We start from the raw sequence: 7927 nt of genomic DNA, 5'->3' as shown, positions 1-7927 counted from the left end.
ATTCAATAAAATAAAACTAAAATAGGAAAGAGAACGAATAAAAGACATGAACAGACATTTCTTGAAAAAGACTGTACAGGGGTCGGGCGGTGGCGCTGGAGGTAAGGTGCCTGCCTTGCCTGCGCTAGCCTAGGACGGACCGCGGTTCGATCCCCCGGCGTCCCATATGGTCCCCCAAGAAGCCAGGAGCAACTTCTGAGCGCATAGCCAGGAGTAACCCCTGAGCGTCACAGGGTGTGGCCCAAAACCAAAAAAAAAAAAAAAAGAAAAAGAAAAAGACTGTACAGATGAGAAGCAAGCACATGAAAAAGTGCTCAACATATCACTTACCACTAGGGAAACACAAAACCACATGACGTTATGATATAACTTCTTACTTATCAAAATGGCTGAAGGAGAGCAATATGACAAATGCTGACTGGAATGTGAAAAAACAGTCTTTGTGCTGGTAGGAATACGAAATGTTCCAATGCTCTAAGGACTATAGTAGTTTCCTACAACATTAATAATACAATTATCATAGGACTCAGCAATTGTATGCAGATATTTATTCCTGAAAGATAAAATTTTTCATGGCATATTTATTCTTAATAGATTCTAACCTAGAACCAGAATAAATCCCCCCCATAGGTGAATGGTTAAACAAATTGCAAAATGTCTACTCAGTCATAAAAAATGCAACAATTTTTAGATGGTTCTCTAGAGAATTATATTAAGAGGTTCATGTACGGTAATATTATATACCCTATGTGTGCATACATGTTAATTGTGTATCATGTGTATCCTGCATGTGTGTGGTATATAATGTTATGTAATGTGTTACATATGTATATCATATAAACATATGTGATTAAAATTTTAATTAAAATTATAGATCTATTAGTTTACATCAGGGACTGAGATGAATTGGGAAGGGCTAAGAGGGAAAGTGTATGTGTGGTTACCAAGAAATAATGTTTTGTTGTAGTGAGATAGTTTGAATAGGTAATAAAACTTTATTGTGATGAACACACACACACACACAAATGAGTAGAAAATTAAAGCTGATAGTAAAAACATACTAAAGAGCATGTAGGTCATACCAATGACATTCTGGTGTGATATTATTGATGTAGTTTTGCAAAATGTTACTGGAGAAGGGCACTTGAAGTATACAAGAGGTCACAATGCTACTTTCTTATACTTGAGTGTCACTAATTATCTCCAAATTTTCCATTTTTTTAATTCCTAATAATGAGAATGTACAAGGGAAATAGAAAGTCTGTCTAGAGTACAGGCGAGGGTTGGGTGGGGAGGAGGGAGATTTGGGACATTGGTGATGGGAATGTTGCACTGGTGATGGGTGGTGTTCTTTACATGACTGAAACCCAAAAAACAATCATCTATGTAATAAAGTTGTTTAAATAAAAAATTAAAAAAAATAATGCTTATCTAAAAATAAGCTACCCCCCCCCCCCAAATGTGCTAAGCAAGGGAAACCTGACATGTGGCTGGTTTGGCCCGAGTCATAGGAAAATAGAGAAATAGGTCAACCAACCAGGTTGTTAGCACAGGGAGAGATTAATGAGCTAGGAACATGGGACAATATTGACTGCAAAGGGTGTCAAATTTTTCTGGAGTTCATGGAAATGTTCTATATATGTATTAAAATGGTGGTTGCATGGTAGGATACATTTGTCCAGATTCATTCACTGAACAGTGCTTCCTCTTGTTCACAATGATATGTTCAAAAAGTTGATTTAAAAAAACTTATTTCCTTTTCCTCTCCGAGGATTGCGGCTATTAGAAAACTGTAGTAACTGAGTTGGAGAAATCAGTGAGGGAGTAGATGGTGAGATTTAAGGTTTGTGAGCTTTATTCGAGTTTTGAAAATCTCACCATCAATGCAGTGATCCATCTGTCACAGACAGTCGGTGGCCCCCTCAGTAGTGCCTCCTTGGTCTTCCTCCCCACTTTGAATCCTGGGGGCCAGGGCTTCTGTCTAGTGGACCCAAAGTCAGGCACTCCGAGTCTCTTCTAGGACAGCATGGGCTCTGGGCCTTGTCCCGGAGATTCTAGAAGCTCTGGCTGCAAAGCCAGGCCCCAGGGCAAAGGGGGATGGAGGAAGCCACCTGAGACACCCAGGGATGTCCCTAGAGGTCTCGGGGATTGAGGAGCTCAGCAGCCGGCTTACGGGGATTGGGGGGAACCGTCTGCCAGAGCAGAGGCCTGGGTGTCTGTCAGGCGGCCCTTGAGCCCAGACCCTGCGCCAGGGAGAAGGTGCTGCAGGGGTGGGGTAGGGCATCTTTTGCGCCTTGTCCCTTCTGTCACTGGAGGGGTGGGACCCACGGCCCGACCGCTCCCCCTGCTGGGCAGTCACCCCCAGAGGTGAAACGCATCTTGCAAGCCAGTGCTAAGGCCAGTGGCAGCCCTTGGACCCTCAAGGGCTGAGGCCACCAAAGGGCTGAGCTTCAGGTAAAGTCTCCGGAGTCTGTGTTAAGAAGACACCGAGGAAAAAATAAAAATAAAAATAAATAAAAAACGGGCCCGGAGAGATAGCACAGTGGCGTTTGCCTTGCAAGCAGCCGATTCAGGACCAAAGGTGGTTGGTTCGAATCCCGGTGTCCCATATGGTCCCCCGTGCCTGCCAGGAGCTATTTCTGAGCAGACAGCCAGGAGTAACCCCTGAGCACCGCCGGGTGTGGCCCAAAAACCAAAAAAAAAAAAAAAAAAAAAAAAAGAAAGGGAATGAAAATGTATATGCTCACAAATGTATATGTAGGACAGGCATTTGAAAAAATAAATTAAAAAAATAAATAAATAAAAGAAAAAGAAATAAAATGAGTTAGCGAAGCTTTTAAAGGACCAAAGTGGTGCAAAAAACTACCTTACATTTGGGGGAAAGCCGGTAAAGATGTGGTGTATTACAGGTCTTATGCCTATGTTGGAAGTACAGTTTTTCCCATTGCCTTTTGGGTTTTTCTTGTGGTGTATGGGTTCCCAGGCATCTTTCTATCCCACCCCCTGGCCTTCTTCAGTTTGGTAAAAATTTGTGGTAGGGAGGTCTTGGAAGAGTTCTTGTATTGGGGATACTTTTGGACCTAGGCCCGGTTTCAAGAAACAGTCCACGTTAGGGGGAGTTGGTAGGGAGGGCCGCGCAGCATGAGTCCGCAGGGGAGTTGGCTGTCTTTTCTTGCAGGAGACTAGGTGTGGGTTTGACTGGGTGTCCCCTCGCCTGGGTGCTGGGTACTGGTTCGTTGGGTAGGAGGTCGATTTTGATGCCTAATAGATTAAGGACTGAGGGTGAAGAGTTTTAATATGGTGGGAGATCTGGATGGGATTGAGGGGTGAAGGGATAGTTAGATTTCCGGAGGGGAGAAAGGGGAAGGTATATGAGAGGGGTATGAAGGGAGAGAAAAGAAAAAAATACCTTACAAAGAAAGGGAGAAGAGAAAGGGAAAAAAAGTAAAGAGAAGAATAAAAAAGAGAAAAATGAAGAAAAAAAAAAGAAGAAAGTAGTGAGAAGAGAGGAGAGAATAGCAAGGGAATGCTGGATTGGTTGATTGTGTTCGATGAATAGAGCCTGTAGTTTAAGTCTGTACGTCGCAGTTACTGCTTCGGTGGCCTGACTGGTCACGTGCTTCAATTCCTAAAAGAAGGTATAACCTAGAGATAAAGTGTATGTTAAAGATTTTTCTCGTGGCCATCTCGTACTGCAAGCAAGGTATGGTATCTCGTGTAGTATCCCGAGTTGCCATCTTAGTTTGTCCGCCCTTTGTATCCAAGGGTGCCTGTGGACAGAAAAGCTAAGAGGTTATTTAAAATATAGTAAGATAAAGGCATTAAAACATAGTGTTATGGTATGTTTCCATTACAGTCAGTGATTTCCCGTGGTGTTCTATACTTGTGTTCCTGTATACGATCTCTAAGGGATTATTGTGGGCCTTTGTTGTAGAAGTCTGATTACATACCTGTTCTCTCTATGCTGCTGTCTCTGTTGTTGCTGTTTTCTTTGTGGTATACTGTGTAGTCAAGAGTTTGCGTTGTTCCTTTTTCATGTATTTTGGACACTGCTCCCAAGTATATGTTGACTATTACAGTGCTCGGAGTTTCTACCCTGTTAAACCCTGTTATTTGATTGTTAGGTATTAGTTGTGTATAAAATATATGTTCTAGGTGCTTCAGAATAGTGCTACCATTCTGTGTTTATCTTTTGTCTTCTGACTTACTTTTATTTTATTTTATTTTATTTCATTTTTTTATTTTTTTTTTATTTTCTATCGTTTTTTGGGTATGTGACCTGTTTCTGTTATCCCCTCTGTCCACCCCCAAATACACCGACAATATAATGTAGCACCATTTCTCCCTGCAAAGGCACACTAAATAAAGGGGAAATCTTACATATAAAAAAGAGCTCTTATCTAATAGAGATAGGAACTCACAGTTGTTAATAATACAGGGATATCTCCTACCTGGAAAATATGTCATGTGGAATCAACTTAGACCTCAGGTGATTAGATACCATTCATCCAGCCTTGAACCCTGGATCCCAGACATAGAAACGGCACAGCTCTTCACAACAGCTGCAGGAAACAAATCCCATCCAGGACAGCCTTAATACTGCGGGGTCAACAACAAGGGCCAGCTCTAACATGATATCCTGACAACGAGGAAAATGTGAACAACTTGACCTTAGAGCAGATTAGCCTACCTTACCAGCTAACGACAAGACAAAACCAGAAGACTTGGCACCCTTTGGTAGGTCCAAAAGCCAAGATCGCGATTTACAGATGACTGGCTGATAGAACCACGACCAGACTGTACACATCTTGGGACCAATAAAAAAGCCCTAGTTTAGGGTTTGAACTATGACCTGCACAATAAGCATGATCCTCAGTCCCAAAGGTCCTGCAGAGACAATTGTAACGGAATGGGGCTTCTGGAAACACAAAGAAAGACGCTAACCTAGGTGCCATCCTAGACTCAGTGCAAAGCCCAAGATCACCAACCACAGAAGATGGATTAAAAGGACACTGAGGTAACAGAACCTCTAGAATCACAAAGACTGACTTCCTCATAAATCCCATCTCAGGATCTGTGCAGATACTGAGACCTCTAAACACAGAGCTCTGATTGTATCACCCTGGACAGAGCAGAAGTCTACCAACCACAAAAACGCCACCGGGAGAGTAAATGATCCTGAGCAAAGTCTAGAGTTGATCCCATGACAGTATACTCCAAGGACGGAGAAACCCCATATTTTTTAGGCCAAGTGAATTCCTTTTCAAATGACCCCAATATTTACTGTGCCAGGGCAGGAGGGAAAAAACAAAAATACAAAAAGCACAAAACCTTGGTTATTTATTTATATTTATATATATATATATTTTACCTTCATTTATTATTATTTTTTTATTATTTTTTATTTACCTATCTATTTTGGTCGATTTCTCTCTTTGGGTGTGATTATTGAAATTGTTGTCCCCAGTTATACTTATTTTTTCTGTTCCTCTCTTTTCTTTCGTTATGTGCTATGCCATGTTTCTTATTTCAAGACCATGGTGTGTTTTTTGTTTGTGTGCTTGTTTTTGTTGGTTTTTTGTTTGTTTTGTTTTGTTTTTTGTTTGTTTTTTTGTGGTGCTTATCGATATAGCTGGAGTCCTCAATGGATATTTGACACTTCTTTTGGTACTGGTGGAGTGTTTCACCTTCTCTTTCTCCTTCACCTCCCAAATTGATGATGAGAGCCACTAGAAGGATTCCGCCCATTTTCGGGGTATTAGACTCTTACCCCAATTTATTACTTTTTTCTTTTTCAGGCAAAACCACGTAACTTGAAATAGCTGGTCTTGCCTCCAGTTAGAGGGGGAAATAAGGGAGGCCTCAAGACCAAACAGGTGCAAGACTACTAAGTAATGGGTTAGATGCAGAGGGGACCACATATTCTAGCCGCCCTGGGGGTGAGGGAAGAAGAAATGGGAGGGAAGACAAAAACGGACGGGTAGGGAGAACAATTCGGTGATGGATGGGAATCCCTCCTGATTTTATGTAAATATGTACCTAAAATATTATTGTCAACAATATGTAAGCCACTATGATCAAAATAAAATTATATTATAATTAAAAAAAAAAAAAAAGAAGACACCGAGGAGCCACACAGCGTAGACGCAAACAGAGTGAGTCTTTTCTCTTCCCAGTGTGGATGGAGGGAAGATTTGGTCTCATCCTCGGATCTAAGTCCCCCCTCTTCCGTGAGTCTGTGTTTTGAGGAGCCAGGGGAACCTACTTTTAAGGCAAAGCTAGCTGCTTCTGGAACCTCTGAGGTCCCTTTGCTGGGCTTGATGTCTCTAAAGTGTTTGCCTGGGGGTATCAGGGATTGATGGGGCACAAAGAAACACGAGTAACACATTGGGGGATTAGGTAGAGGGTTCTTGAAATTAGCTGTTTCCTAAGGGAATGAGGTGCATGGCCTTTGTGACACCCCCCACTCAAGGGTTCCAAAGAAAAGATGGGAAGAGAAGAGGGACAAGAAGATAGAGGAGACAACAGTAATGTTTGTAGACTACTCTAGCATTCATTCAAAATGGTAGAGGCCAGCGGTAGAGCTTTTGCCTTGCACACTGCAGATGGATGGACCCGGGTTCCATCACCCAAGCCTGCCAGAAGCAATTTCTGAGTGCAGAGCCAGGAGTAACCTCAGAAGCACTGCTGGTTGTGGGGGGAAAAAAGGCAAATCAAAATGATAAAGAAATGTTTCGTGGTGTACATTTATGCTTAGCCATGGTGGGGGTGAATTCTAATGCTTGTTACTAATGAAGGAGAAGTTCGGTGTTTATCAGTGGTGTAAAGAAAATCCAAGTGGTAGAGGAAGCTAGTGCTAATCTAGCATGGTAGAAGTCTTTAGTGCTTGCTCATCTACAGGCAAGAGTTGTAGTCCTCAGCTCTATGGCAGAGAACTTTAGCCTTATTCTACAGAGAATTCTAGAGTAATTCATAGTTAGAGGATTTAAATGCGTATCAATAATAGAAGAAAATTATATTGTTCATTAATAGCATTACACAATTTTGGTATTCCTCTGTAATGGTAGGAGGTTGTGTTCACCCACATTAGTAGAGAATTCTATGGAACATATTTAGTAAGAAAATTATTTATGGTGAAGACAAATCTAGTGTTTATCCAAGTGGAAATAATATTTTTTAATTTAAGCACCATAGTAACAAAATTATTCATGAGTGAATTTCAGTCGTACAATGTGCATTACTCTTCATCAGAGCACATTTCTTGCCACCAATGTCTCCAGTTGCCCTCCTTCACTCCCCTGCCTGCCTCTGGGACAGCAGATATTTTACCCCCCCCTCTGTCTCTGTCTCTCTCTCTCTCCCTCTCCCCTCCTCCCTCTTCCCACTTGCCTGCTCTGAGGCAGATAATTTACTTTTCAATCTCTTTTTCTTTATTCCTTTTAACACTGTGGTTTGCACTATTGCACCATACATATCATTTTATCTTCTTTCAGCATCCAGATTGTGTCCAGAGCAATCAGTCCTAACTATGATTGTCACAGTGGACCCTTTTTTTTCTTGTTTCCTAAAATCCTTTATTTATGAATATCTTTATTTAAACACCTTGATTACAAATATGATTGTAGTTGGGTTACAGTCATGTAAAGAACACTCCCCTTTACCAGTGCAATGTTTCCATCACCAATGTTCCAAATCTCCCTCCTCCCACCTCACCCCACTAGACAGGCTTTCTATTTCCCTTAGTGGACCTAACTGCACTCCCCATTCTTTATGGCAAACTTCCTACCATGGATTGGTTCTCCTGGCCCTCATCTCTATTATCTCTGGATATTATTACCGTATTATTGTTTATTTTTCTTATATACCACAAATGAGTGAGATTATTCTATGTCTATCCCTCTCCCTCTGACATATTTCACTTAACATA

Source organism: Suncus etruscus, chromosome 6 (assembly GCF_024139225.1).
Source record: "Suncus etruscus isolate mSunEtr1 chromosome 6, mSunEtr1.pri.cur, whole genome shotgun sequence".
Taxonomy (NCBI): Eukaryota; Metazoa; Chordata; class Mammalia; order Eulipotyphla; family Soricidae; genus Suncus; species Suncus etruscus.
This window is presented reverse-complemented; position numbering follows the sequence as displayed.